The 13632-nt window shown below is 56.2% G+C and overlaps 1 protein-coding gene across 1 annotated transcript in view; it reads right to left on the bottom strand.

The window, feature by feature from the left end:
* ZNF469 (zinc finger protein 469) overlaps nucleotides 1-13099 on the bottom strand; it is a 49503-nt gene extending 36404 nt beyond the window's left edge. The window contains exons 1-2 of the mRNA XM_042797729.1: nucleotides 12988-13099; nucleotides 12842-12890 (exon numbers count right to left, since the gene is read on the bottom strand). The gene's annotated coding sequence lies outside the window, so the exon portion shown is untranslated. The remainder of the gene's footprint in view (nucleotides 1-12841; nucleotides 12891-12987) is intronic.
* Nucleotides 13100-13632: the final 533 nt, after the last annotated feature.

Genomic DNA, 13632 nt, shown 5'->3' with positions numbered 1-13632 from the left:
GCCACCGCGGAGAGCCAGGGTAAAAGCAGGTTGCCTGTTTCATAAAGCCATCTCTGACCACGCCACCTTGAAACAATCCCATTTCAGCCCTCAGCAAAACCCCAAAGACCCTGCGAAACGCCCCGAGCCCTGCGCCGCGTGGGTGGGCTTTGCACCGGCCGCATGGAGCCGACCCCCTGGCACCAGCAACCCTGGGCAACTCCGGAGGTGTTTGGGATGCTCAGAGCCACCCCCTGCCACCCCCCTGCTGCTGAGAGCACGGAGAAAGGGTGCTGGGGACAAAGCGGGGCGGGCAGGTGTGCCCCAAAAGCACGTGCCACACGCACAAACCGGCAACCATTGCTCCAATCCCCCCTGCAAACCCTTCCTTTCCTCTGCCCCAACCTTCTGGGGGGGGGGGCATTTGCCAGGGCCTCGTCCCGAGTGGGGGCTGTAGCAGAGCCTGGATCCGGGTGGGCTCCGGCTCCTCCTCACCCTCCTGCCCCTCCTCACCCTCCTGCCCCTCACTTCGCATCCCACAGCACACGGGGACAGCGGATCCTTTCTCTGCCTTCCTCCTCCGTAATGATTAGTGCCTTTCAGGAACACTTTTTTTTTTTTTTTTTTTTTTTTTTTCCCAATTTTTTATTTGGCTAGCCGGCCCCAGATGAATAGCTCTGGGCAGAAGCGAGCAGACAGCATCCCCTGTATTCCACCCTTCATATGAAAACCAGATGCCACGAGTACGGTTACAAATCAAAGCTGACAGGGGGACGAGAGGTTTACTTAGGAATTGAGAGAGGGCACGAAACCTTTCAAACGGAGCTACCGTGCAGCCCCCCCAGTGCACAAACCCCAAACTGTACCAACCTCCCTCCGCCCCGTGCCACGGAGCCTGAAAACTGCCGATCATCATCCCCTTTTGCATCGTTCGTGCTGTCCGTTGGCTTTTCTAAAAGTGATAAGTGGATAAGGAGTTGTTACCTGGGGAGCCTTTTATTTTTGTTAGTTTGAACTCAAGGCTGCTTGCATTTATACAGCTGGTGGGGATGGCGTGGGGCATGGCTGAGACTGGAAGAAAAAGCCTGGCTCGGAGGGCGAGGCAGTGGCAGCATCCCGACGGGTACCGCGCTGCGACGAACTGTCGGCTTGCAGAGGGAGAGCTGCTGGAGCGGCCGGGCTAATGTTTAGTGACAGCTGCGATTTACTAATCCATCCCAGAAATAAATAGGAGCCGCGTGGAATAAAAGCGGAGTTCAAGCCCGGCCCTCGCCGGGGCATTCGCAATGAAACAAAACGTCAGGTTTTATAAACGACCTTTTCATGGAAGTCCCTGGTGAGGCCTGGGAGGAAGCGGGGGGGCGGCTGCCCCGGGGAAGGGCTTCTTCCAAAGCTGTGAAGTCCGGAGGTGGGTGCTGGATGTGGCTGAGGCCGTGGCGGGGAGGGGGGGGAAGTGGGGCTGGGAGGAGCAGCACGGAGATGCTCTGCAGCCCGGCCGGCCGGAGGAAGGCTCCGTCTGCAGCACCAGCGGGGTGGGCACGTCCTGTAGCTGCATCGTGCACCGGGGCGTGCAGCTCCCATTTAACCTTCAGAGTTGCAGAGAGAAAGTCCCAGCTTAGACCTGTCCCAGGCAAACAGAGCTAAGACCTCGATTTCTGACGCTGAGTAACGCTCAGACGTGCTGCTCCTGGCCTCGAGGGTTTATCCAGCCCCTCTGAGAAGTCAACCCTGCCGGGATGCAGGGCTGCATTAAAATATTCTCCGCCAGCCTGGTGCCGCCGTCTTGGGGCTGCTCGGGCAAAGCGTGGTGGCTTTTGATGCTTCCAAGTTTCCCAGCTCACTCCCCCCGTGAGCTGGGGCTGCCGGCAGCGACACCCTGACAGCCGGGGGAGGGATGTCATATTGCAAAATCCGTCGGGATGCACACCGGCTCCGCGCCATGCGAGCCCTTTAACGGTCCCAAGGACCTCGCCGTGAACTCGGGGTTGTGAAACTCTCCCCGGCCGACATTCCCATCCAGGGAACTCCGTCTGTCCGGCTTGTGATTTCCCAGGAAAGATTTCTCAGGAAAGATTTCTCTCGACTGGAAGAAGAGTTTTTTCAGAGCAACCTGCTTGTGCCTCCCGACAGCCCTCGCTGCCGTCCCAGCCCAGGAAACATTTCAGCTCGGGTAGTTGAAAGGATTGCTGCAAACAGTTGGCAGCAAAGATCGCTCGGACTGTGGAAGTGCTTTGGGATGAAAAGTATGTGATAAATTAAGATTACTACTCTTCCCTCTGATCAGCCAGTCACTGGTTTCCAGCATGATGTTGGCCAGAAAAGTTTCACCGAGGGATTCTGGCCTCGCCTCGAGAGCTTGCGGTTGAATGAAAGCAGATATTTTACACCAGCGTCCAGAGTCTGCTTTGGGCTCTCGAAGTGACAGAGAATTCACCACAGCTTTCGTAATCTCTTCCAAAATTAATTATCCCCGCTTCTCAAAACCGCCCTGCTTGAATGGCTCAGGCTGCTGCTCCGGCGGCGGAGCCAGCGATGCCGCAGCGTGTGCGAGGGGAGAGCCACTGCCAGCAGGTACCTTCCCTCCGGGCGGGTAGATTGACCCACATTCTCAATGGTTTTTTTTTGCACTAAAACGGGAGTTAAAGGTCACCCCTAAGCTCTCGGCAGCCTTGCACAGGAGCACCGTGACAAGCTCTGGGCTCCTTGCTCCGGCTCGCTGCCGGAGATTTGCTGCGGGTTATCCCTGCGCCAACCTGCACGGCACCTGCAGCTCTCTGCAGCGTCGCTTCCCGCACCTCCCAAACTGCAAAAAACCCCAATCCTGAAGAGTGAAAAGCAGCGAGCTGAAGGAAGGGTTCCCTCTGGGATGCTCCAGGAAACACCCACCTTGCTCGCAATTCCTTGCTCACAACTCCCTGATTGTAATTCCTTGCTTGCAATTCCTTGCTCGCAGTTCCTTGCTTGCAACTGCCTTGCTTGCAACCCCTTGCTTGTAATTCCTTGTTTGCAACTCCTTGCTTGTAATTCCTTGCTTGCAACTCCTTGCCTGCAACTCTCTGCTTGCAATTGCCTTGCTTGCAACCCCTTGCTTGTAATTCCTTGCTCACAATCACCTTGCTCACAATTCTTTGCTTGCAATTGCCTTGCCTGCAACTCCTTACCTGCAACTCCTTGCTTGCAATTCCTTGCTCATAATTGCCTTCCTTGCAATTCCTCGTCTGAGATCTCTCATATCCCACCTAACACCTGAGCCCTTGCATTTATATGGTGCTCGAGAGCCTTATCAGACCAGCCCGTCCCAGGCTCAGCTGAACCCTCAACACCTCCCCATCAACCAGACATGCAAACTGCTCAAAAATGATATCAAAGTCAGCTTGGTACAAAACCCTGCTGGTTTCTTGCAAAACGCTTCCCTGGCCCGGAGGGAGAAGAGGCCACCAAAACGTGGTTAGAAGGACTTTATCTGAAATAAAACACCGGGCGCAGTGGATAATGCTATTGGGAAACACATCACTTGCTGCACTGCAAGAGCTGGGGAGAGATTATTATGGAAAAAGAGTTTTTTACTTCCAAATGCAGGTGTGAGCCACCGAAGCTATTCCGTGCTTCGTGTCAGCCAAGAAGATGGACAAAACCCGCCCAAATTTTCCATTTCAAGAGCAATGCTCCACCACTAAATTTAATTTTTTTTTTTTTTTTTTTTTTTCTTAATTTCCAAGAGAATGCCAGTGGGATGGATGAACCAGAGACCCTGCACGCACAGGTAGCGGTGCTGGCTCCTCCACCTCGTGCCGCGCTCGCCCACGCTGCCCGCCTCGTCCCTGCCCTGCGCCCTTCGGACAGAGCCAGCGCCGCAGGGCTGCACCCCCGAGGACGGGCTCCGCGGAGCCCCCGGGAGGCACAACGCCACGGTGTCGGGCACTTTCGCTGGGGAGACGTGGGAATCCTCCCTGTCACCATCTCCCTCCCGCGCCTCTGAACGCCGGCCAAGGAAAACACCATTGTGTTGGGAGCAGACAAGGAGCCGGTGCCAGCGAGGTCCGAACAGCCGGCTCATTGTGTCCCTCCGACTGCCGGCTTAGCTCGGGGTTAGGTCAGCCTAAGTGTGCAGCTTTTCACTTCGAGCCTTCATTAATGTATAGAGGAAATGAGAAACATTACACGGTAGGGCTGGTTTGCATGGAAGGCAAACGGGGAGAAGGAAAATAATCCTCCTTCCCCCGACGTGATGCTCCGGCAGCGAGCAATGGCCTGAGCTGGGAGCAGGGCTGCTGCGAGACGCGGGGATGAGCGGGATGGGAGCGGTGCCACAGCGGCCAGTCTCTCCAATCCAGCTCCTTCCAGCCCATCCCTGACATCCAGCACCCCGTCTCCCAGGGTGCTGGGATGCACAGGCAGGGTTTTGGGGGGTGCTCCCACTCCAGTGAGCTCCTTCCCGCCCATCCCTGACATCCAGCACCCCGTCTCCCAGGGTGCTGGGATGCACAGGCAGGGTTTTGGGGGGTGCTCCCACTCCAGTGAGCTCCTTCCCCTCCCCTTTACCAATCGCTTTGCCGATGAACAGATATCCTGCACCGGGCAACTAACCCAGCCCTTCTGGTGTGTCCTCCGGGTTTTTTTTTCCAGCTTCAGAGGGGTGGAAAGGGACACCCGAGGCGTGGGCTGGGACACTGGGACTGTGGCGGGTGAGGGCAGAGGGGACAGTTCCCAACTGGCTCCCCTTTCAGCTTCCTCTCACGAATCACCTGAAATAAGGTCGTTTTAGTTCAGCTGCCCGGGGCTGCGTGAACTCCCTGAAATCCCCTCCAACAGCTTCGCAAGCTTTGCCAGCCCAAGCTGCCTCCGGGGTATTTCCTGCAGGTTTTACAAAATCTTTTAGCAAGATAAGAGCAAGTGCATCCTCGGCGTCCTTGTCCTCCCATCTCTCTCCTGTCAGGTTAGACGGCTGTTTTTTAGTGAAACCCACGGTCTGGAGGTTTGAAGCACCCACCTCTCCCTGCTCCCGCTCTCGGAGCAGCGTGGGCTCTCCAGCAGTTGCTCCAAGGTGCCCGAATTCCCGCTCCGGGCAGGAGCAGCGTGTCCTTGCACCCAGCCAGCCTCGTCCAGGCAAACACCTCCCAGCCCTGCTTGCTCTGCTCCGTTCAGAACCCTTTTCCCATGCTCCCGGCAGCCGAGACAGCCCCAGCCCCTCCGCACGGACGCCTGCACCGGCCTCTCCCATTCCCCCCATTGCCATCGAGGTGTGGGCACAGGGGGACCCGGCGTTCTCACATGCGTGTGAAGCCCCACGCGTGCCACCGGCAGCCTGCCAATAAGCAGCATCGCTCTCGCCGGTCCAAGAACTTCCCGGGCCCTTGTTTTGGCTTCAGCAAAGATAAAATGTCAATATTTTTAGGCACAGAGGGACGGCTGGATAGCCTGACCTGTCAACATCCAGAATGGAAAACACGCTCGTCAAGTACTCGGGATGAGGTTCTAATTACTCCCCACATACCAGCCTGCATAAATACAGCGGAGCAGTCCAAGAAAAGCACGCTTCCGACACGAAGAGCTTTTCCTGGAGTTACACGCAGTTTCCCTTGCCCTGGGAGCTGGGTTTTGTCTCCCGTAGGTAGCAATTTGCTTTCGTTGGGTTTGCAGGGCTTTACAGACGGAGCCCCAGCCCCAGGCCTGGCGTTTCTCCGCGGAGGAAAGGAGCAGCACATCGGCCACACCGATCCCAAAGCACCGGAGGATGCTGCGGGATGCTGACAGCTCGGTCCTCCCTGACTCGGCTTCTGGGAAAGCCAAACCGGGAAGAGATCTGATGCTGTCTTTCATGGCACACGTCAAACTCCCTCATCTTCTTCAACCTCTTCCAGGCTCCCACACACCCGTCGGGCATCACAGGGGAAGAGACGCTACCCCAGAAAAATGCAACAGTTTTGCTTGAAGCAAATCCTCAGCTCCCGGCCTCGTGTCCCAGCTCCTCAGAGATGCGCTTTCTGCTTCCTCACAGTAGGAAACACCCTCTTTAAAACTTCCACTTTGACTTTGGACAACCCGCCCTCTCTGGGATGGCTACGGGGAGGCAGGCCCTGCCTAAAGCCCTGGCAGCAGCGGTCCCGTGGGAAGGGGGAGGTTGGGGCAAGGGATGAGGATGCTCCGAGCCAGGGCACATCAGTGGATTTGTGTTTAGCTCCGTTAATCGCCACGAACTGGGCTCTCTTTGTGACAGAGCTCCTCTTTCCCACTCTATTATTATGATTTCTGCGCTGCCAATGGGCAAGGAAGAAAATAGATGCAGTCGATGTTCAGAAAAACATTCAGGGGAGCAAAATGACTTGTTTTAGAGGAAAAAGACCCTAAAATACAGCTGGGCCAGCCATCAGCCCTGAGGACTCTTGACCACAAGCAGGACCAAGGTTGGGCTGAAGGGCCAAGGAACTCCTCAGAAGCCAGAAGAGTCCCAGAAGAGACTGAGACGGGGTGGGAGGACACCTGGATCTGAACCAGCGCTGCCTCAGTTTCCCCTCCAGCCTTTCCCCTACCACGGATATTCCAGTTATGACTTTCCAGCTGACGAACCTCTTGCCTCCCGAACGGCACTTGAAGGCCACTAGGGCGTCAGCTCAGGCGGGCACATCCACGCCGTTCCCAAACACCTTCCGAGGGTTTTTGGCCAGCAGCTTCAGCCTTGCCAGCCTCCCAGCCTGCAACGCCCGTGAAGAAAAACCCAAGAGAAGGAAAGCAGAGCTGCAGCTTCATGCGACGCACGGACCTTCGTTGGGAGGGTCCCGGGGGAGCGGCAGCAGCCGAGCAGGCAGGCGCTGGCTGGGCTGTTTGAAGCCCCACGTGGGGGACCTGCCCTCTGCAATCCATTTAGCACTTGGCACCGCTCAGAGGGCTATTTTTAAAAGGTATGCAACTGTCCCAGAAACCCAACTTTGAAGTGTGGTTCAAGGCTTTGTTGTTGTGAAAAGAAAGGGCTTTTTTACGTTTGTAATTAAATGCAAACGCAAGTGAGTTATTGGACCGGAGCCGGCCGAGGCAGGTCAGCTCTGCTCTATCCATCGGGGCTGGATGTTGTCCTGCTCCGGTTTCACAGCATGCCTGATAGACCGCCGGCCTTCCCTCCGCTCTGTAAAATGCTGTGGTTTGATGTCCAGGAGAAAAAATTCCTTTCTGGCCGCTGAGAAGTACCAGGAGAGCACAGGGTTCCTTCCCATCCCCTGCAGCCCAGCGGAGGAGGATCGTTCCCCCAGGCGGGTGGGGGGGCTCGGTTGAAGTCAATGCCATTGGTGATCCCCAGCGTTGGCCACCACGAGCCCCGCGTGGGACGGGAGGTTTCTCTGAACCCCCACTTGTGCATCCCAGGTTGCCTCCTCTTCCACCGGAGAGCCCAGGCTTTCCAGGTTTTTGGGGGCGGGTGATGGCCAATCCAGGGGGACCCTACAACAGCCCAGAGAGGCAATACCACCCAACCAGCGTCAGATAAACCCGGCAGCTCTGCCCACACACCTCCGGGCTCGCAGGAGGTGTCTACAGGAGCAGTTTGCATCTCTCAGCTGCGCGGTTTCAGACGTGGCGGGCAATGCCACGACGCAGCTTTAGCTTATCACCCCCCGGGGCTGTACGGGACTGGAGAGCAGATTTTCCCCCCTCACAGGGCTACCGAGCATCTCCAACTCTGAGCCTACAGCCAGCCCTCCACCTGGGGAGTCCCAACTGCAATGGCACGGCCCCGCTAAAAAGAAACATCAATGCACAGTGCAACGCCGAGAGAAACGTGGGGTCCCCTTACACTTCCCTCCCAGGGAGGTATTTTGGAGGTGTTGCTGAGTGGGAAGCCCCGGGCCAGCACCCGGTGTTCTTGCAGCCTGGTTTTAACCTGGGCTGGGGCAAGAGGGTGCTAATTAAACATGACAGCTTGACAGGAAGGGGCATTAAATAATTCCTGCCACCCCATTTGTCCAGGCAGCTCCGCACGGCCACGGGGAGGGGGGCAGGCAGTTCTCCTTAATTAAAAAGCAGCAGAACCAAACCAAAAATAGATCAGACTCTTTTTTTTTAAGGGGACACTGATGGTCGCCTGCGGCTGCATTTTTCACATGCCTTCTGAAGGAGATCTCTATCGATGCACAGGGAGGATGAGCTGGTTTGGGTCCTCGCTGTGCATTGCACCGGGGGACACGACTGTGCCCAGCTCCTTCCCGTGGGCTCCAGCACGCACAGGGCACTGGGGGGGCAGAGCTGGTGGGTCACGCAGGGCTGGAAAAGGCCTTGCTTGGGGGGGGGAAAGCCACGAGAGGGGAAGGAGTCGGTGCCGGGTGGATTCCAGAGGGCTGCCTGGAAGGTAGGCGGGCAGGCTGGAAGGGTTGGCGTGGGGGGAAGCCAGGCTTGCAAAGAGGCCAAAACGCTGCGCAAATACCTGCCTGCCGCCCTGCCAGCACCCAGAGCTCATGTGCCACGCTCCCGACCCCGCTCCCCGCCAGGCCAGGAACAGGTAACCGTGAAATGTGTTTACTACCAAAGATTAAAAAACAAAACCCAGATGAAAACCCCAAAGAAAACGCAGGGGAAACAGCACAAGCATTTAAAGGACCCCGGAGGAAGGAGGGGATGCGCATCCTCGCGGAGCAAAACGCACACGCCTGCATCCCGCTGCGTGGCGGGGAGGGCTGGTGCCAGCGACCCTGCGAGCACGGGGATGGTGAGGAAGGGTCACGCCTCGGGTCGTTTTGTCTGTCCCCGTGTCTCTGAGAGCATCCCATGGCGAAGGATGGGGGGGACAGCCCCAGGTGGGACCCTGCCCACAGGAGCGCTGGCTCTGGTCATCATTAACTACAGCCCTAAAGCTCCAGGTTAAATATTTTCCCTTCTGCACTGGAGCTGGATGGTTTTCTCGGCTATAAATGCTCCGTCCTTTTCCAAGATATGTCAAGTTCTGGGTTTCAGCCTCTTCCACCAGTGGCCTCATCCACAGGCTCTTTGCTCCAAGGTCTTTGAGGGTTATAAACAAGCCAAGACCCCCAGAGCGATGCTCCAAAGGGAGACCTGAGCTCTCAGACACCTGATGGGTGTTACCCTGGGAAACTCACACCACCCAAGACCCAAATCTTCCCTCCCAGCCGTCCTGCTGTCCCTCATGGGCTGGCTTTCCCCGAACCCTGGCTCTGGTTCACCAAACCTGGGCTTGGACGTTGCTTCTTCCAGCTCCTCCGGGTCGCAGCGAGCCCGTGACACGGCTGGCACGGGGGTTCCCAGTGTCACGAGGGACGCTGCTAAATGGTTTGCGGCGCGTTGCCCTTCGCTGGGCCGCGGTGTGGGTGTTAAGGCCTTAAAAAAAAGCAGCACCTTGGCGAAGATCGCTGTAAGGGATCCAGTCAGCCAGCAGCTGGGATTTGTAGGGGACCAAGTCTTTTCGGGAGACAACTCCGCGGTGTCTCCCGGGGTGCACGGCTGCGGTGCGGCTTCCTCCGCGCCGCGCATCAATCTTCGCTTTGTTTGCAGGAACAGAAAGGCGAGGGCAGGCTCAGGCTTCCCGGGAAGCCACATCCACGCGAGTAGGTGTTAAGTGATGAGGAACACCATCGGCCCGTCGCATCCGTGAGTCACCCAGCTTCCCTTCCCCACCCTCTGCCCTTTGGCAGGAGGGAGAGTCCCTTCCCGAGCCGGATCGGGAATTTAAACTGCAAAACCCTTACACTTGATCCCAAGTGGCTGATGATGGATGATGGATGCTGGCACAAATGCGTTGGCAAGCCAAGACCATGCTCCCTGTGAGTTATTCCTTGGAAACGCAACTCTGGTTTTGCTTACGCGCGTGTAAATGAGACCTAACCCCACCAGGGCCAATGCTGTTGCTCCCCGTACATCGGCGGCTCTGGGTTGAGGAATTAAAAGCTGTATTTCAGCCTGAGGTGAGCTTCTGCAAAATGAATGCCCAGCAGTCAGGCGCAGATACCTTCAGGGGTTGATTCCCTGCTACATTAAGGCCCCTTTATGCTCCTCTAGCCACGTAAAGGGTCTCTAAGTGAGTGTAAATTAAATTTAAGTTCCTTTTGCTTCCTTTTTAAGGCCCCTTTATGCTTCCAATGAGGGGTACAGGAGCCTCAGTGTGGCTGCGAGGCGGGCAGGCTTCCCTGCCAGGCGCAGGCAGGTGAGATCCTCGCCCATAAATCCGGCTCAGCTTTACGGGGCGCCGGCTCCAGCCGTGCCGGCGCGGGGTGCGCCGGGGGCCGCCGGGGTCTCTGAGCAGAGGCACGGCAGGTCAGGAGGAACCACATCAAGACATGCCACCCCCCCACGCCCCCCCTTCATCCACGCACGGCCCAGGCCTCTTTTTCCAAGGACAGGACGGACTGCGACGCGAATTTGGTATTCCCACTTCTTTCCCCACGGTATTTCCCAGCCAACCTCCAACACAGGTAATTCCATTCCGCCCGAGCGCGCTTCCCCCGCCCCAGCCTGGTGTCTCTCTCCAAAGCTGTTGGCTGATGGTGGGGTGCAGCCAGTTCTCTTGTGTGTAACCCCCCCCCCCCCCCCGAAACACGGCCGTATTTTTACGGCGGTGGAAGCAACCGCCACCGCTCGCACGGCGTTTGCCGACGCCGTGCCGCCAGCTCGGCGCAGCACGAGGGCCGCCGGCGCATCCCCCCGCCTTCTGCACAACCCCAGAAGTTTCTCGGCCTTTCCCTTAAGTTTCTCGCTCACCCGCTACCACAAACACACCCAACTCCTCCCCAGGGCCGTCTGCCCCCCGCGGCATCGCTCCGTGGGCGAACCCCCCCCCCACACACACACCCCCTCGGCTCCGAGGGGTCCCGGCGGGAGGAATCACCTCGCCCAAGCGCTCGGGTGCCCAAACCCTCCCTCCTTACGGGGTTCCCCGCTCCTTCTGCGCTGCCAGAACCGGGTTTCCAAAGCCACTAAGCCTCGAAGGAGTTAACGGAGCAGAGCTCCACTCTGGATTCCTCCACCTAACCCTCCAAAGTCCCCGTATAACCAGACTTGGCACTTTGAGAAAGCTCCACAAATCCAGAGGCTAAAACCCGCTGCCTTCCGTTCATCAAGAGAAGGCAAGTCCCGGCTAATTGAGGAAACAGCCTTCCCCCAGCCCCCTTCCAGGCTGCTTATTTATTCTTTTTTTTTTTTTTTTTTTTTTTTTTTTCCCCTCCTCTTTTTCCTTTTTTTTTTTTTTTTTTGCTGTTCTTCCCAGAGCAAACATTAGGAAAAGAAAGTGCAAATTAATTTGGCGGGGCACGGCTGCAATTTATGATGCTCCCCAGCTGGCGAGGGCTGTTAACCCCATCGGTGCCTGGCGTGGGTGGGGGTGGACACCCACCCGGGGCGCAGCATCCTCCCACTCCCCCCTCCGCGTCCCACGGCGCCCCCCCATCCGCCACTGCCCCTTTCCTCTGCTCCCCACCAACAGGAGCAGGAAGGCAAAGGGAAACGGTAGCAGATAACTTTTTTCCCCTAAATCTCAATTTTTTTCCCCAAACCTGATTTTTTTCTCTAAACCTCACGTTTCCCCCCTTTCCCTTGACTTGCTGCTGCTGAATGTTTCCCGAGTGTACAGTAGTTTTTGTTTTGTTGTTGTTTTTGGTTTTTTTTTTTTGTGTGTGTGGTTGTTTTTTTTTTTGTTTTGTTTTTTTTTTTTTTTTTTTTTTTTAACTCCCTCTGACTACAGCACACAATTCAAAGGAAATCTGGGAAACCAAATTCTCAGCTCTCCAAAGCAGCAAATGGAAAGTCACTTAAAGGGACTTCTGCCTTAAAGCGGCAGCAGCGCTTTTCTTCCGCGGCGGCAAAAAGAGGTTAAACAACAGCCCCCCCGCACACCCCGCACCCCCCAAAAAAATAAAAAAAAAAAAAGCAACACGACCGGGCTCAACCCTCCGAGCCAAGTGGGGACAGTGCAGTGGGCTCGGGCCACCCCAGGTGACAGCTCGTTGGTGACCCCCCTGCCCTGGTCCCCTTCCCCCCCACCCTCCCGGGGTGATGCGCATCCCGAAAGTGGGGTGGGAGCAATGGGGTGGGGAGATGCCAGCACGCCACGGTGTCCCTGCGTGTCCGCGACCCTCTGCCACACGCATGATACAACCCGGGGGTGGTGGTGGGGGGTGTCGGTAAATCCCCAGCAAGCACCGGCACAAGGGTTAAAGGGGGGGGAAGGAGGGGAGGGGGGAAAAAAAAAAAAAAAAAAAAAAAAAAAGGAGGAAAGGAAGGACAGACATCAAAGGCAACTTCTCTGCTCAGCAGATGAGCAGATCTATCCTCACTTCATATTTTTTGCAGCTGAAGTCGGGGGGGGGGGGGGGGAGTAGCTGGATTAACTCTTTATCTCCCGGGGGGTCACTCCGCCGGGGCAGAGGTGACACTTTCCCGGGAGAGGTGGGACCATCGCAGCCTGTGACAGGAGAAAAGCAGAGCCCGGTTCTCGGGGAGGCGGCGGGGGGTGTGTTACTGGGAGCAGCCCCCAGTCCGGGCTCGGGGGGGGGTCCTGGCATCACCAGCTGCAAACTGGGGACAGCTTTAGCCTTGGCGGGGGGGGGAATGGCACCGATTTTTTCTTTTAAAGTTCCGGGATGACACAAATAGCCTCAATACTTTGCAGCAAAGGAGCATCATTTTTTAACTCCGAGAAACCTCGTTGAGTCATTGAATGAGCAGGAAAGGGGAAGGGGGGGGAGAAAAGTTGTGTTAAAGGGACTTTGCAGAGCAAAAACGGAGGAGCCGGGGTATGAAACCCCCAACACTGACATGTGGCAAACAGCACATTCTCCTTTCCCCTCCGCTCCGTCTTTCGACCAAACAAAAATAATATTTACATGACATCAGAGAGCAAGCCTTAAATGACAAAAGGGGATTTACTCACCTCATTATAAGTTGGGCGGAGGGGAAGGCTGTGTTCTCCTCGGTGAGGGCTGAAAAATTAAAAAGTCGGGAAATTAAGAGCTGCCGTCTGGCCCTGTGCAGTTCCTCCGTAATCTGTGTATAAAAAGAGAAGTCTTCATTACTGACCACAGGCACGGAGCTGCGCTGCTCACGCCCCCTCCGCGCCGCACCAGCCAGTAGCACACAGAAGTTGGGCTATGGGAGAAGGAGACAAGCTGAGCGGAGACTATAATGATTTATCTGCACCTCTGGTAGGGGGAAAAAAAAAAAAAAAAGTATAGAAAAGGGGAAAAAAAAAAAAAAAAAAAAAAAAAAAAGCTTTGCTCCGAATATGACACGGGAGAAAAAGTGAGTCTTGTAATTGCAGGAGGGTGACAGACGCGAGGATGTGCCAAGTCCCTAAGGACAAAAAAACCACACACCTCTTTAATCAGCCCTTTAGCCAAAGCCTTAATTAAAAAAGCTGCTACAAAATATCAGATAATGGATTGCATTTTCAGGCCTCTCTGGAAAACCAGCTCATATGGCAATGTTTCTAAACTCCTGCCAGAGCAGGGAAAGCTGCCAGTTTTAGGTTACAATATCAAAGGCACACATCCTCCGCACCAGCAGCCCTCTCCCACTTACACCGGAGTAAATCCAGAGGCACCTCGGTGCCTTGGAGCCAGCTGGGGCTGATTTGCAGCGGAGCAGGATCAGGCCCTGCCCTGGCAAACTGCTGGCTGCTCCTGCCTGCAGCACCGCCGGTGGAAGGAGAATTTGGCCGCTTTT

Source organism: Tyto alba, unplaced genomic scaffold, assembly GCF_018691265.1.
Source record: "Tyto alba isolate M040663 unplaced genomic scaffold, T.alba_DEE_v4.0 Super-Scaffold_26, whole genome shotgun sequence".
Lineage (NCBI taxonomy): Eukaryota > Metazoa > Chordata > Aves > Strigiformes > Tytonidae > Tyto > Tyto alba.
This window is presented reverse-complemented; position numbering and strand designations above follow the sequence as displayed.